General features: G+C 39.7%; 1 protein-coding gene across 5 annotated transcripts in view; it reads left to right on the plus strand.

Moving 5' to 3' along the window:
* The window catches only part of LOC126281346 (RNA-binding protein 41-like), a 44,103-nt gene that overhangs the window by 12,263 nt on the left and 15,045 nt on the right, over nucleotides 1-16,795 (plus strand). Inside the window, exon 1 of one of the 5 annotated variants that reach the window (XM_049980250.1) lies at nucleotides 3,488-3,641. The exons of the other annotated variants lie outside the window; for them this stretch is intronic. The gene's annotated coding sequence lies outside the window, so the exon portion shown is untranslated. Of the gene's footprint in view, nucleotides 1-3,487; nucleotides 3,642-16,795 lie in introns of those variants that run through there. 5 annotated transcript variants of the gene reach the window in all.

Consider the following 16,795-nt stretch of genomic DNA (forward strand, 5'->3'; position numbering starts at 1 on the left):
TTCCATTCACATATGGAGCACACGAAGAATGATAGTTTGAATGCCTGTGTGCATGCAGTAATTAATCTAATCTTATCCTCGTGATCCCTATGAGAGTGATACATAGAGGGTTGTAGTATATCCCTAGATTATCATTTAAAGACGGTTCTTGAAACTTTCTCGGGATAGTTCGCATCTGTCTTCATGAGGCTGCCAGTTCACTTCCCTAAGTATCTCTGGGACACTCTCCCACAGATTAAACGAACCTGTGACCATTCTTGCTGCCCTTCTCTGTATCTATTCAGTATCCTGTTAGTCCTGGCTGGTAAGGGTCCCAGACACTTGACCAATATTCTAGAACCAGTCACATGAGTGATTTGTAAGCAATCTCTTTTGTAGACTGATTGCGCTTTCTCAGTATCCTACGAATAAACCAAAGTCTACCACCTGCTTTACCCACAATTGAACTAATGTTATCATTCTATGGAAAATCCAGGAAGGAATGTAACAGTATTAGAGAAGGAAAGTTTCCACTTACCATATGGCACAGTTGCTGAGTCGCAGAGAGGCACAACAAATTGCAAATCACACACACGACTGCAGGTGTGTGTGTGTGTGTGTGTGTGTGTGTGTGTGTGTGTGTGTGTGTGTGTGTGTGCGCGCGCGCGCATGCATGCATGCATGCAACTTTCCTTCTCTAATATGTGATCCTTCTATTTCATATCCCTACAGGGTGTTACATCCAGGTATTTGTATCAGTTGGCCGATTCCAACAGTGACTCATTGATATTATAGCCATAGGATACTATGTTTCTCCATTTTTTGAAGTGCAAAATATTACATTTCTGAACATTTAGAGCAAGTTGCCAATTTTTGCATCACATTGATATCTTATCAAGATTTGGTCGAATATTTATGCAGCTTGTCTGAGATAGTACTTCATTATAGATAACTGCATCACTTGAAAAAAAAACATGATTTTACTGTTAATATTGTCTGCAAGGTCATTAATATACGACATTAACAGCAAGGATCCCAACACACTTCCCTGGAGCGCACTTGAATGTTACTTCTACATCTGTTGACTCTCCATCCAAGATACATGCTGTGATCTCCCATCAAAAGTCCTCAATCCAGTCACAAATTTCACTTGATACCTCATATAATTGTACTTGTAAGAGTACTGAGTCAAATGCTTTTCAGAAATCAAGAAACACTGCATTTACCTTATCCAAAGCTTTCAATATGCCATTTTAGAAAAGTGACAGGTTTCACATGATAGATGTTTTCGAAATCAATACTGGTTGGCATTGAGGTGGTCATTCTCTTCAAAATACCATGTTATGTTTAAGCGTTGTCATGCGTAAAATTGAAGTTGGGGCCGAAAGCACCCCTGAAAAGATGCACATGGAGGAGGAGGAGGAGTCAAGTGTCACAATAACACTGACTGGTAAGTGTACTGTATTCAACAATCTGAAGATATGTACGTCCATGCAACATTATGCCTCTATGCACCATAGCACCTAGCCCACCAAAATGCTCATGTTTGGCAATTTTCCTGCTTACATTAAATGTTCCCACCACTTTCCATGTGTGGGTGGATCCAGAATCACTATTCAGCCTCAATGTGCACTCATTCAAGAAAAGCAAATAGCCTTTTCCTTGTTGGTCTAGACCCTTTGCTTTTGGTACCATCACAAACTGTTGCCAATGTGTGGGTGGCAATGGAACACAGCACACTGTTCATCAAGCAGAGTGACTACCACCATACATTTGCCGTGCCATGATGAAGCATGAGATTGTCTGCCTTGCAGTCCTGTTAAATGTGGTTGCAATTGCTCCTTCTGTTTGACACGGGTCCCTTCTTGCCTGTTGCACAACATAGTTATCATCTGTTGTTATAGTTGAGTGGTTGACCAACCTCTTCTCCTGTGAGCAGCAGTGCCCACGATTTGGAGTGCTACCCATGCACATGAAACACAGGTGTGAGCAATAGAAAACTGCTGGGTTACACTTGTTGCATTTCATCCTTGTTCTGTTTTCCTGATTATTCTTCCCAATATGAAGCCATCCAAACATTGTCTCTGGACCATGGTATAATGGGAGACACCACCACAATGCTACAAAACTGCTCACTGATTGACGCATGCTGTTTTCTCCCATTCCTTCAACTGCCAGACCCATTTGGCACTGTAGTCATGCTACCTCACATCATGTGACATCCAACTTTATGAGGCATAACTGGGAGATCCCTGGAAATGTGCTCCCACTTTTTTTTCCATTTTTAGCCAGTAGTTGAACTGTTATACAGTGGAAATTTGATTTTACATTCTCCGATGTTACATTTTTGTTGTGATCCTACACCATAAATTCATAGCTCTTTTGTGAAAAACCCATAAGATCAATGCAAAAAAAAAATTCCCCAGTTTTATGTCTTTTCCTAGTAAGGTTTACCTGGATTCTACATTCATACTTGACATCTCACTTGACTTTATCCTGTATTGTTACTGTTGACATTTGATGTGGCTGAATGAGTTATAAGTTGCACAAAAGACAGACGGATCACACTGAAGGTGATGCCAAAATAAAGGCAATATTTTAGGCGATTGCACAAGAGGGGAGACGTGAGAGAGGAAATGCTGATGTAATCCAAATTGGCATTTCCATCACAACTTGCAATGTTTAGCTTCAATGTGCAATTATGATACAACTACTACTAGGTTATAGCAGTAATGGAAAAACAGGACAATGTGGACTGAGCCAATACGTGACAAAGGGACACAGCCACCAACTTTTCTTGTACCACTTATAACTCAGTCTTGTTTTTTTTTCATGTATTTCCAATTTACTGTATTCAGCAAAAATATCATTCGTCAACCTTTTAAATTCAAATACTGAGTCTCAAAGAATGTGTGTGGTCAGAATTGAGGAAATGTCTACCATTTCTGGATAGTGAGCGCTTACTGGCTAGTGACTTGTTACTTCACCTAATAGCCAGCATAGCCACTACACCACACTAACACACATGTCATCTACAGACCTTAGCTTATGAAACATTCAAAATTCCTAAATTACTGGATTATAAACAGGCACAGAAGTTATAAATAAAAGTCAGTGCGAGAATTTCATTCTTCTCCTCCTAGGTAGCCATTTCACAACACTCATAATGTCAACTGACATAATGAAATCACTAATCCATAAACAAACGAGAAAAGAATTTCAAAATTTTATGTCATATACTAGATGTAGTAGAAAAAAGAGTGGCTTTAGCCATTAGGTATTCTGTAAAAGATTAACACTTTTGCTAATGATGTACGAGGTAATTGAATCATTTCCCAATAAACTACTGCCACAAATTATACCGTAAAATGTGCATTTTTGATGATTCTTTCAATTTATGTTTACCTGGAAAATAGCACCAATTTATAGCTACATGCTGAAATAAGCTGAAAACTGTAAAATACAGTAAACAAGGCCTGATTAAAACTTCTTGGGTGTTTGTTTTCCACCTGCAGCCAAATAGTTCTATAGCATGGTGATGTCACACTAATGCAGTGGCTTCTAGCATATAGAGTGATAATTGGCAAGCTAAGCTTACTTGATGGCTTGTTCCAAAGTACGGCTGATGTGATCGGTATGCAGTGACAACGGCTTCCACAAAGGTTAGTTGTACCTCATGCATCCTTCACTACTGTGCATTAATTTTACTTACTGTAGTTCTGCTTGGAGCCTGTCGACAGAATCCGGAACATTTGTGCCTCTACTGATTGCAGCCAATGTAGGTTATTCCACGTGTTCAGTGAACAGTTGTGCAATGGCTTGTTTGTCTTTGTTACAGTCCTCAATGGTATTTAGTGTGTTGTGATAGCAGACAGATTGTTGTAAATGTAACAGGTTCTGGGATGCATAGACATTGAAATCACAGCAAGTTAAAATTTATTTCACATTTGTTGTTTAAATAAGTAACACATGCGAAGGAAACTTGCTTGTTTGTTTGTACGTGTCTTTTGAAAAAATTCTGGAACATTCATAATTTCGTGCCAATGGTGCATTGGAGCGAAATTCAGTTGGCATCCCTGCATACGCCTGTGTTTGAAGTGTAACAGCCTGAATTTTCGTTGTTGTATGCCTGTTAGTTATTGTTCAGTGCTGTAATGTGTATAGTGTTGTGTCAAACAGTATGCCAATTTCAAGATGGCAGAGTTAGATGGGCAATGCATCTGCATTAAATTTTGTTTGACTCTCAAGAACCTTAACAGAGACACATCAAATGATCCAGGAAGCCTATGGCAATGAGTGCTTAAGCCATATTCAGTGTTACAAATGGTTGAAACAGTTTAAAAGTGGCCAGACGGAAGTTGAAGATGATGCTCGTCGAGGATGCCTTCCAATGTCTACCGACAACACTCATGTCAGAAATGTCAGTGAAATTATGCATGCCAGTTGAAGACTAGTTGTTCAAGAGATTGTAGAAGAAAGTAACATTTCAGTCAGATCATGCCATGAAATCCTGACACAGCATCTTGGAACGCGTTGTGTTGCCACCAAGTTCGTCACATGGGTCAAGAGTCAAGACGAGAAAGACCTTCGCCTCAGTCTGTGAAGAGTTTCTGGATGGCACAAACAATATGTTCCTTAAGCGAATCATAACTGTTGATGAGATGTGAGTCTATTATTATGATGTTGATACCAAGGTTCAGTCTTCAAGTGTGTCAGAAAAGGGTTTTCGTAGGCCAAAAAAGCTCATCAGGTTAGGTCAAATATCAAAGTCATGCTGATAGTTTTCTTTGACTCTGAAAGAGTAGTTTCTCATGAATTTCTGTCACAGGGACAAACCGTTAATTGATGGTACTAGCGGGATATGCTGCAATGCCTGTGAGAAAATGTGAGAAGGAAATTGCCCGAAATGTAGTGAGACAATTCATGGCACTTGCATCATGATAGTGTACCCACACATTCATCCCCATTGGTGTGTAACTATAGCAAAATAATAATAATAATTCATTGTACTGCCTCATTCTCTGTACTCTCCAAACTTGGCCCCTGCTCACTTTTTTTTCCAAAGTGAAAACCAAGTTGAAAGGATGAAGATTTGCAATGGTAGACGAGATAAAAGAAAATTCACCGATGCCGCTGTGCGCAATTTGGCAAGAGGCATATCAAGATTGCTTCTGAAAGTGGAAACAGCATTGGCAGTGGTGTATCAGTTGAGGAAGAGAGCGTTTTGAAGGAGACCATGCACAAAAAGTAAAAGATAAGAGCATAAAAATTTTGTGGACAAAGTTCCAGAATTGTTTGAACAGACCTTGTATGTGCTGTCATGAAACCTAAGCAACGAGTTCAAACTGCAAACAGCACATGTTGGCGATACTGCAGAGTACTCCACATCAACTGCTTGGCACAATGAACATGGAGATTTTACAAGCAATTCACTAGAGGTCATAGTGTTCACATTACCAGCGTATGCTGCACTGCCGTTAGCTACAGAAGGAAAACATACACCCCCACATTAGATTCTGACACCTTTCACCATACTTCACAGTTTCCATTTTAATGTTTTCACCTATTATTTGTGATCATAGCATGTCAGAAAATAGGTCGAATACCTTGTACTCAGATACCAATTTCAACTCTTTGACAAGTTTTTACATGCTGTTACATACCCATGTTTTTTTTTAAGAACTGATGAAATTCACTACCACAAATTATTGTATAAATATTGTGTTGTACATTTCATTTCCTTCAGTTATACAGGTTTTATACAATGTGTATGAGAGGATAACAATTTTTAATCACATATGCCAATTACATATGTTTATACTCATAACATTTTCCTCAATTTTGCGTTTTGAGTTTTGACCTCATGAAAATGTAAAATAGGGTTTTCACTGTGTTACTTTATCTACCTCATCCTCAAGTTTTGCAGAGCAGTGCAAACTGAATCAGTGAATTATCTCCATAGGCCAGCCCCAAGATCTGTGTGCTCTAATATGTTGTGACTCGCCGATCTTTCAAAGTTCCGCCACGCAGTTACGCGCATCCTCTACATGCAGCGCTGTCTGCCAGCCATGCAGCAGCAGCGCCACCTAAGCGGCCAGCCAGCCAGCGGCCACTAGACTCGGACTCAGTTATGATTTGACTGTTAAAGTGTACACACGTCTTACTCTGTTTACTTGATCTGTGACTTTCATGTATTGCGTCTTCCTTGAAATATATTTGTTCAACTTGAAGTTATAACATAATATCAGTTTTTTCCACTTTGGAAAATAGTAGAATGGTGTCACTCAAGCATCATGAAGCCACATGGGAAACAGCTTGGGAAAATAATTAATGAAACTGACATGAAAGTTGTTATTGTGGCGCCAAGTTCAAAAGGTTTCATGAAGTTTGGGGACAAAATATGTATTAGTATTTTATTGAACATAGTACACTTTAGTGCATATTGGTGGTGAAAAAGACTAAACCAACCAGTCAATGTTTCACGACTGTCCCATTACATTCAGTTGAAATCAATAAATTCGTTCTTAATAAATTAGAAAAATTACAAATACTAACATAGATTTGCATAGTTTTTCATTAAGAGCTGTGTTTGTTGTGAAAATTATATCCTACTTGTTTTTCTTTCTTTCTTTTGAATAAGTAGTTATAAATATACAGAGATTAAATAAAGAGAATATAAACCAAAGAATAATTTTAAAAAATAAGAACAGAACTTTATTCAGTGGAACACAATCTGGTTTCTGAAGACCATCAAAACTAATGTTTGCCATTCCTTTTGTTTTTCTAAATAAGCTGTTTTAGTATTAACTTCTAACAGTTGATTTAAGAATCATGAAAGGTTGTACACAGAAGAGTCCTGGAGACACAGGAAGGTTTGAGGTATATTATGCAGTAATAAGACATAGGTTTAAAAAACAGATTTTAAACTGAAAAACAGATGTTGACACTGACCATAATTTAGTAGTTATGAACAGCAGATTAAAACTCACTAAATTGCGATGTTTTGAAAATGAAGGATAAACAGAATGAATCAGAGGTTGTTGAAAGTTTGAAAGGCACCACTATTACTTACCATTTATTAGTCAATTATTGACTGAAATAGGAGAAAAGAATATAGTAGATGATGAATGAATAGCTTTATGAGACAAGATAGTGACAGCAGTGGAGGACCAAACAGGCAAAAAGACAATGACATGTAGAACTCTTTGTATAACACACAAAATATTAAATTTTGAGATAGAATTACTAACTAGGAGGAGAAATGTTTAGTACTACCCATAGCCACACATAAAAGTGAAAGTGATGACACTGTCCTACATTCTGGAACTATTAGTTCCTTCTGTGGAAGTGAAAGCAGAATAGGTTTCAAAGGTTAAAAAAGAATGGGAGGAGGTGAGGGCTGGAGATGACAGACGCAAGTGGTAAGAACTGGCCAGTCTTTACATCCATAATTAATTAGTTTCCTTGAATGAATTTTTCTTTGATACAATTAGAAATATTTAACTTAATTGGTGAAAGAGGATAAGTGAACCAGGCAAAATATGACTGACGGGAAGGTGAAAATGGCAAGTGGCAGTGGAGAAATGCAGAGGCTTAGAAACATGTGTGACTACAGGGAAGACAGATGCTGTGAATAGGAAGTTTAATGAAACCTTCAGAGTAAAGAGATGCAGTTGCACGACTATCAAAAGCTGAGATCACAATACAGTGCTAAGCTATGAACGGAATGCTGGAAGGTGGATGGAACAATAGAAGATCTATACATAGAATGAAACTTTTTCATATACATACATACTCCACAAGTCACCATACAGTATGTGGCAGAAGGTACCAGTACTAGTAATTTTCTTTCCTGTTCCATTCGCAAACAGAGCAAGGGAAAAATGACTGTCTATATACCTCTGTATGAACCTTAATGTCTTGCATCTTCGTGATCTTAATGCGAAATGTGTGTTGGCAGCAGTAGAATCTCTCTGCATTTGGTTGCTAATGCCAATTCTCCAAATTTTCTCAATAGTGTTCCTTGAAAAGAATGTCATCTTCCCTCCTGCTCCCTCTCCCCACCTCCCTGCTTCTTTACACATATGCCACACTTTCCCAAAATTCTCAATAAACTGCAGTCAACCATTCACCTACCTTACTACAATCCCTATGTGCTCATTCCATTCCATATTGCTTTCCAACGTTGCACCTAGCTATTTAACTGATGTGACTGTGTCAAGCGGCAGCAGTACACAACTAAAGCTGTATTTGAATATTATGGGTTTGTTCCCCTAACCATTCACATTACTTACATTTCTCTACATTTAGAGCTAGCTGCCATTCACCATACCGACTAGAAATTTTGTCTAAGTCATCTTGTATGCAACTGCAATCACTCAACTATGATACCTTGATATATACCATGACATCATCAGCAAATAGCTGCAGACTGCTGCTTGCCCTGTCCACAAGATCATTTATGTATACAGAAAATAACAGTGGTCATATCGTACTTCCCTGGATCTCTGCTGAAAATAGCCTTATCTCTGACGAACACCCACTGTCAAGGACAACATACTGGGTTACTTAAGAAGTCTTTGAGCCGTTCGCTTATCTGGGAACATATTCCATATACTTGTACCTTTTTTACAGTCTGCAGTGGGGCACTGTGTCAAATGCTTTTCAGAAATCTAGGAATGTGGAGTCTGCCTGTTATCCTTCGCCCATAGTTTTCACTACATTATGTGAGAAAAGGACAAGCTGAGTTTCCCACAAGTGATGCTTTCTAAAACCATGCAGATTTGTGGACGTAAGCTTCTTGGTCTCCAGAAAATTTGTTGTCTTCAAATTGAGGGTATGTCAAGTATTGTGTAACAAACCAATGTTAGGGATATTGGTCTGTAATTTTGTAGATCCATTTTTTTTCCCTTCTTATGTACAAGAGTCACCTGCACTTTCTTCCAACCACTCGGTACTTTTTACCGGGTGAGAAATTCATGATAAATGCGAGCTGAGTGAAGAGCCAGTGCCGTAGAGTACTCTTTGTAAAACTGAATTGGGATTCCACCTGGACCTGGCGACTTATTTGTTTTCAGCTTGTCCAGTTGTTTCTCTAGGTCAGGGAAGCTTATTACTATGCAATCCATGAGGGAGTCTGTTTGATGGCCAAATGATGGCATGTTTATACAGTTACCCTGCATGAATGATTTCTTAAATGCAAAATTTAAAACTTTGGCAACTTGAAGACCATTTATGGAAACAGAAGTACTATGTGATAATGTGGTGGGAGGTATGGCACAATGAGAAGAATTTGACAGAGCACTGAAAGATGTAAGTCATAACAAGACACCTGTAGTAGGCGACATACTCTTAGAATTATTGAGATGCTTGGGAGAACCAACTGAAACGAAACTGTTCTACTAGGTATGCAGGATATAGAAGTCAGAGGCTTTAAGAATGATGTAACAGTCACAGTTACAAAGAAGGCAAGTTTTGACAGGTATGAATATCATCCATTCAGTAAGTCTTTCTTGCAAGGTACTACTGCAGATTGTTTACAAAAGAATGCTAGAAGCTGTGTTGGATTGGGGGGCAGGGATTAATTTTGGGTTCCAAAGAAATGTAAGGGCAGGCAACCTGTCTTAAATGATAATCTGATGAAAGGAATACCTATATTTAAAGCATTGAAAGAAATCTTTTGTGAGCATTGACTGGAATGTACTCCTTGAAATATGGAAGGTAACAGATATGTAAAGGGTACTAGGGAAGTTGTGCAATACAACTTTATTTATTTAATTGTTTTGAAGTAATTTCTGCCACATTGAACACACCTCTCCATCCTCTGAAACCAATCCCTAACCCAGTTCTCCCAAGTTTCTGTAGGGAGTAAGGCACACTCATTGTCCCAAGCCCTCAGGAGGTCCTCATCACTTGAAAACTGCGCCCCTTAAACTTCTTTTTCACATGTAGGAGCAGTGCAAAGTCACAAGGTGCAAGGTCTGGACTGTAAGGAAGGTGCTCAAGAAGTTTCAGTCCTGTACCTTGCAAATATTTGGTGCATGCTTTGGTACAGTGATCTGGAGAGCTGTCGTGATGGAGGAACCTAGTGTCCATTTTTCAATTCGGTCACAGGTTCTTCAAAGACTGGATGACTTTGAGCAGGCACTGCTCAATGTACCACTTAGCCATGACTGTCTTCTAAGTGTCCAAAGCAACACACTCCACAATTCCATTCACTTTGGAGGAAAAGAAAAAAAAAAAAGCTATCATTTTCTTCTTTACTGATCAGGATTTTCTTACAGCTACAGGTGTGTCATCATCTTCAAAGACCCAAAAATTGTTTTGAGTCTTAGTCAGCATTACATAATAGTACCTCCAAGTCTTGTTACCTGTCACCATGTTATTCAAACACTTAGATTGACCCATAGAAAACTTCTTTAACATCTCTTACACGTCATGTCATCTGCTCTTCTGTAGTCCACATGGCATACAGAGACAACAAAGTTTCTTTATTCTTTACTTGCAAATGATCACGCAAAATTGGAAATGAATTACTGGTGCATGTAGCCTCAAGGTATCCACTATCTGCTTACAGGTTATTTGCCTGTCTTCGTCTAGCATTTTCCAAGAGCACTAATGTTTTCCTCCATAACTGACGATCGTAGCATTCCCGTCCTCTCCGCATCCTCCAGAGTGAAATTTCCTCTTTGGAATTCTCTGTACCATGTGAATATAGTTGTACAAAGTACACAAACATCACCAAGTGCAAGAGTCATTTCTTCAAAGCACTGGTCTAAGTTTAAACCATGTGCAAAGTTGTACTGCAAAACCGCCTGAATCTCACTTCGTGACCACAACGCCACAGTAAGCACTTCAAACCAATCCTGCTACTGAACGATTGCACCCACAGACTTGGCACAGTGGCGACAGTGCAAATATTAAATATTCTCAGAACACAGCAGCAGTCAGACTCCTGTGACTTGTTGTTAGCCTACATCATACTGCAAAACTTTCCTAGTATCCTTTCTAAAACACAGGGAGTGGAACATGTCTACAACTTGTACAAAAAAGACACAGTGCAGGCTCATTTATAGGAGTCAATATTAAAAGGAGGGATAATTTAGAAGGGAATGAGGCAGGTTTGTTTCCTATTCCCCATGACTTTTAGTTTTTAAATCAAGCTAGCAGGTGAGGAAAGAGAATTAATGTTTCAGAGAGAAGAAATCAAAACTCTGAGGTTTCTTGATGTTATTGTGATTCTTTGAGAGACAGCGAAGGCCTCGGACAATTAATTGAACTGACAGGATAATGTCTTTAAAAGAGGTTATAAGGTGGACAACAACAAAAGTAAACTAAAGGTAACAGAGTGTTGATAAATTAAATCAGTTGATGCTAAGGGAATGAGACACTAGAAGTAGATAATTAGTATATGTGTAGCAAAATAGGTCATGGTGACCAAAGTAGACATGACTGTCAATAGAATGAAAAGCATTTCTAGAAGAGCCAGTGTAAATTAAAGTATTTTCTAGAGTGTAGCTATATAGAGAGATGAAGCACGAACAATTAAGTATACAGACGAAAAGAGAATAGAAGCTTTTGCTTTGTGATGTTACAGAATAATGCTGAAAAGTAGATGGGCAGATAAGGCAACTAATTTGGGGGTATTGAATCAAACCGGGAAAAATAAATTTGTGGCACCGTGTTATTGAAATCTCATTTTGAAACATCAAGAAATAGTCCATATGGATGTAGGTTGCAGTAGTTATGCAGAGATGAAGAGATTTGAACAGGATAGACTGTTGTGGAGGACTGCAAACAACAACAATCATAACTGAAACTTCATATGGAGGGAGTATAGCTTTGTCTTTTTTATAATAATAAGTGTACAAATATGACACATTAGCGGTATAAGTATCAAATGACACAATTTCTCAATAAATCTTGGAGAAATCTGTGTGAAATCAGTATCAACTTCCTGGTACAGTGTTTCACATTTGACTGTTTATATAACATGAGCCTTTTAAAACTGACTATATTTACCATAACTTGAGTATGTATAAGAAAAATGTGAGTAAGGGGAAAAAAAAAAGAGTCAAGAGTGCCCATACAATAGTTTGTGCGGGCACTTTCTTGAAAGAAAAACACATGATTGCACCATACTTTTTCCTTACCTGGAGAGTTGGGGGCAGGGGCAGCAGATTGCCAAGGGGCAGTCCCACACATCTTCCCCCCCCCCCCCCCCCCCCTCCCTGCCAACCCCCACCCTTGCCCCAGATATGGGCACCCTTGGAAAGAGTCTGAAGTGAAGTATTGAGAAGGGGGATACAAATGGCGTATGTTATTTCCTTCCTGAAATTTCCATAATATTTAACAATTTGACATTGATGAAGATTAGGTTCCCACTGCCAAGTAATTAATCTTGGTAGAAGCATACTAGTTATACCATTATCTCAACAAAAAAAACTTCTTTAACTGTGGTACACATCATCAGCTGAGAACTGTTTGATTTTTATATTTCAGGACAGCATCTTTTGTGCTAAATGTATTGGCTAGAATGCAAAAAGAAAATTGAAGTTTATTTAAAAAAAGCAACAACCAGGACTCTTCACTAATAAATTCATTTTGTGAGTGACTCAAGAGAGCAGCTGTGCTGAAACCATTTTTAAGTCCAGTTTGTCTAGAATGACCAACTGTTCTCAACACTTTTCAAGGCAACACACAATCACAGACTGAAGCTAAGATATTTGTGCACTTAAGAATACCATAAACCATGAGAAATCCAGGATCACTGCATGACTGATGTGTTGAGACAGTATGCAGCATTTGCTGAAAGGCTTCTTAAAAACTGAGCTACTTTGGTCTATTTCACTTTGCAAAGATAGCCAGAGACTGTGCTTGGCAAAGTTGTCTATGCTAGTGGGAGGGCATCAGCATATCTGAATGAATTCATGTCATTTGACAGCTGTGCCAGTTTGATAGTTCCTTCTTTAACATGAAGTACATATGTTTAAACTAGTGTACAGGACGAGCTCGCTTAGGAGCGGAAGGAGGTGGGTGGGAATAAACTATTAGGACAGTTTTATGTAAAAGGCTATTTATTGGCAGTAAATGCACTGAAATGGGTCACCTAGTCAGGCCTAGGGAGGCGAGGGTGAGCCAGAACGGCCAAATCTGAATGGCGTGGCAGCTACTGAAAACAAAGTCCGTGGTGCTGCCGCACTGGGAAGGGCAGAAGGGCAGGAGATGTTTTCTGCTACAGGGCAATCGAGAGAGAGAGAGAGAGGGGGGGGGGGGGGGGCACTGGTGGTGGGTGGCTACCTCGTAAGCGCACAGGGGAAGCTCATGATCGAGATGCTTGCTGACTTGCTGTTGCCAGACTGTGGGACGAGAAAATTGCAGGTAGCCGACGCTGCTGGCAAAGGCGAACAAAGTAACTTTTGAAAGCAAATAAAAATAAAATAAAATCCCCCTACTATCTGGCTCATCCTTACACCCCTTCCCCTTCTGTGGAAGTGGAGAACATATGTGATTTCTTTCTATATGATGGTCATTTAAATGTAAACAGTAGTTGATTGTTAAAGGCTCCCACAAAAGAAGGTAGGGGCCTTAAACTATGGATGGGTATAGAGACTTTAAGACCTCCTAGGGGTCACAAAGGGGCTTGCACACTTCAGCAATATTATGTGTATACAAGAACAAGGAATAAACATTATAAAACATCAAAACAAAATTGTATTAATTACAAGTGTGATCATATTAAAAATGTGCTAGTTGGAATCGGGCATACATCCTGAATGTTTTTGTTTCTGAAATGAACTTAAAGTGCCTTTTTTTACTTAAATAAGTTAAAATGTGAACATACACCATTGACGTAACACGTAAGGATAAGTGGCATGAGGCGGCTTGTTGCTTAGTCATCAGCGTGTAGTGCGCGAGCTGCCGGCGAGAAGGGGGTGTGGCGGTGGCCAGGCCCATTCACTGGAACTCAGCACAGTGGGGTATGAGGGGAGGTTCACACATTTAAAAAGGGGATAGCTCTAGGGGAGACCTTCACTATGCAGCACAAGTTTTCACATTAATTGATAACACAGTTGCACTCTTAAAACTAAAGGAGGCCACATGCCTGATAGGTTTTTCCTTCGAGCCATGGGCAATATTCGCCCTGAGGCTGAGATTCTGGAATCATTGGAGGGGATGGTCTTAACTGTTTGCAAAATCCCTTTTTGTACAAGGTCCATATCAGTATAATAATAAGATAGCAGTGGCCGGGGTTACCGTGACACTGGGTATGATGGTTGTATGTGGTTTAGTGGCTGTCTGCCATTCATTTAAGTGTGCTAACAGGCGATTGTAAGAAATTTGTTCTTCCTCATGTTTTAAGAGGTCATTAATTGACGTTAAGAGGTGATCATTTGATGTATTGGACAAAGTAGGCAGATCTGTTGACAGAGGTACCACAAATGGGCTATCAGGCAGAAAAAATGTAGGTAAGGGAGTAAGCCATAGTGGCATGAAAGGTTATTAGTGGCGTGATAACATCACAATAAGAACAGTTTGCTAGAAATCCACTGTTTGAGATTTCTATCTCATATGTCTGTGACTGGAAGTTGTGTCCATAGCAATGAAGGGTTAATATCGGAGGTTGGTCTACTGTGTATAGTAGGTTGGTCTACTGCGTATAGGTGGTTTGTGTTAACAGCCCTGAACCAGGGTTCCGTAAGGCGAATGACAGTTTGGGAGCGGGTTGGTGTTGGTGCTTCCCCCGGAAAAGGTTGATCTCTCATCCTGTAGGATGGTTTCGGAGGGCGATTTCGCGGCACATGAAATTATGAGCATGTATGCATTCATGTAACAGACTTTGGGACATTGTGGTATGCCTTTGGCGATCCGGGCTAGTGACAAGGATATCTGCTGTATTTCATATCAATAAATGAACAAAGTTAGATGCTTCTTTGCACTGACCATCCAAGTGTGATAATGTTCACATTATAAGAAGAAGTTTGTCATGCATCATTACATTTGCTAAACACCACAAAGTCATGTGTTTTGTGCAGGTGGGGCATCTCGTTGCCTGGGACTACGAAACTCACATATCCTCGACAGTAGGAAGTGTTAGTGTGGGAAGAGAGTGTCAAATATCTGGGATTACTAGTGTGAATGTCTGTTGGTGGTGGTGAGTGAAAAACAGCTCTGCTTAACCCCAGTGCCAGGGAAAAGTAGCGGGCAACAGTGCTGTAAAGCAATTCTGCTTAATCCTTACACCATGGAAAACGGGGGGGGGGGGGGTTACCCCAGTTGTACCGTACACTGAGCAAGAAGCAAGAATGGGTGGACAGTCTAAGAGCATTACACTCATTGGACCTCCGATTACACTGAGTGGAATAGCCTGAGAGTAGGCTGGGTGCAGGATCGACGCTGCTATACTATAGTAGTTGTATGGAAATATAAGAGGCAATGACACACAGATGAAAGAGATAGGTAGGCGATTGATTTACGAAAACAAAAATTGAAAGAATAAAACGATCAGCTGGGCACTCTGCGGGCACTAACCGCAACATGCAAGGTACACGGCCCTGGAGGAATTACTTTTACTGTAGGAACACACAGGTTCTTATGCTAGGTTGGTTTCCTAGTCTCGGATACAAAGATTGTGTTGTTGGATGTCAACGCTATTGATAACAAGAGGGGAAAAACAAAACTCAACGAGAATCTAGAGACTTCCACAGTGGAAACAGAAAGTGCAAGGAATTGAATTAGAAACAACTAAATCGAGCATAATTTCTGAAGGACTTTCCCTTTATGAAGGTATAGTGCATGGCACATCATTGACACGATGGTATTGCCTACTTAACTGTGTACGACAATGCTGCGATTTCAGGATAGCTGCTACATACTTCTTTTTAAAACTAGAATCTCTCACATAAAAAAAAAAAACTTTACTTTGTGACCAAATTCGCCATCTTCATCCTCTCACCATTTGCGACGACTAAACTCGTCGTCTCTATAATTCTTAGGTGCTGGCCTCATTGGACCCAGCTAGTTGCTTTGAATTCCATCTATCCTTCGGTATATTGCAGTGTCCTGAGACACGTCATACGGTTAAATAATACTGCTTCAGTAGCCGGTGATCCTTCGGAAAATACAATGGAAGAATAATGTCAAAGAAAGCTCAAGTTTTGAACTGAGATTTCCACTTACTGGTGTTTAGCTGCGGGCTAGACATGGTTCACGTCTGATAGTGCCTGATCAGCAGTCGTCAGAAAGCACGGAACTCTGTTCTCGTGAACTCTTCTTCGACATGAAAGATTGAAGTCTAATTGTGTTAGTTCACATGAACTGAATAGTTTTGTGTTGGAATACGCCTGGATAATAAACTCCAAAAGATGTTGTTCGGTTGATATTTCACAGATGAAAGTGGGTAGGACACACTATGGCACAAAATTTAAAAGTTAAGAAGGAACATAGATAGCTAGGGTCCGTGCGATTGCCAGTCGCATCACATCAGGTATGTGCCCTTGTAGGTTGTGTATGACTCTTCATGTGTTGTTCTGTTGAAAGTTAAAAGATGAAAGTGGGTAGGATGGACTATGCCTCGAAATTGAAAAGTTAAGGAATGACGTAGACAGCTAGGGATCCACGCGATTGCCGGTCGCGTCACGCAAGATGCGTGCCCTTGCAGGTATTGTTCTCTGGTTTATCTAACAAACGAGATGTACGGCCAAAGTCTCCTGCTGTGTGGGAGTTATTCACTGCATTTACATTATCTACTATGTGGGGAGGCATGTGGCATGTCCCTCCAATTGAGCATTCAAATACAAATGAAATAAAGCATGGT

The sequence above is a fragment of the Schistocerca gregaria genome, chromosome 7 (genome assembly GCF_023897955.1).
Source record: "Schistocerca gregaria isolate iqSchGreg1 chromosome 7, iqSchGreg1.2, whole genome shotgun sequence".
NCBI lineage: Eukaryota > Metazoa > Arthropoda > Insecta > Orthoptera > Acrididae > Schistocerca > Schistocerca gregaria.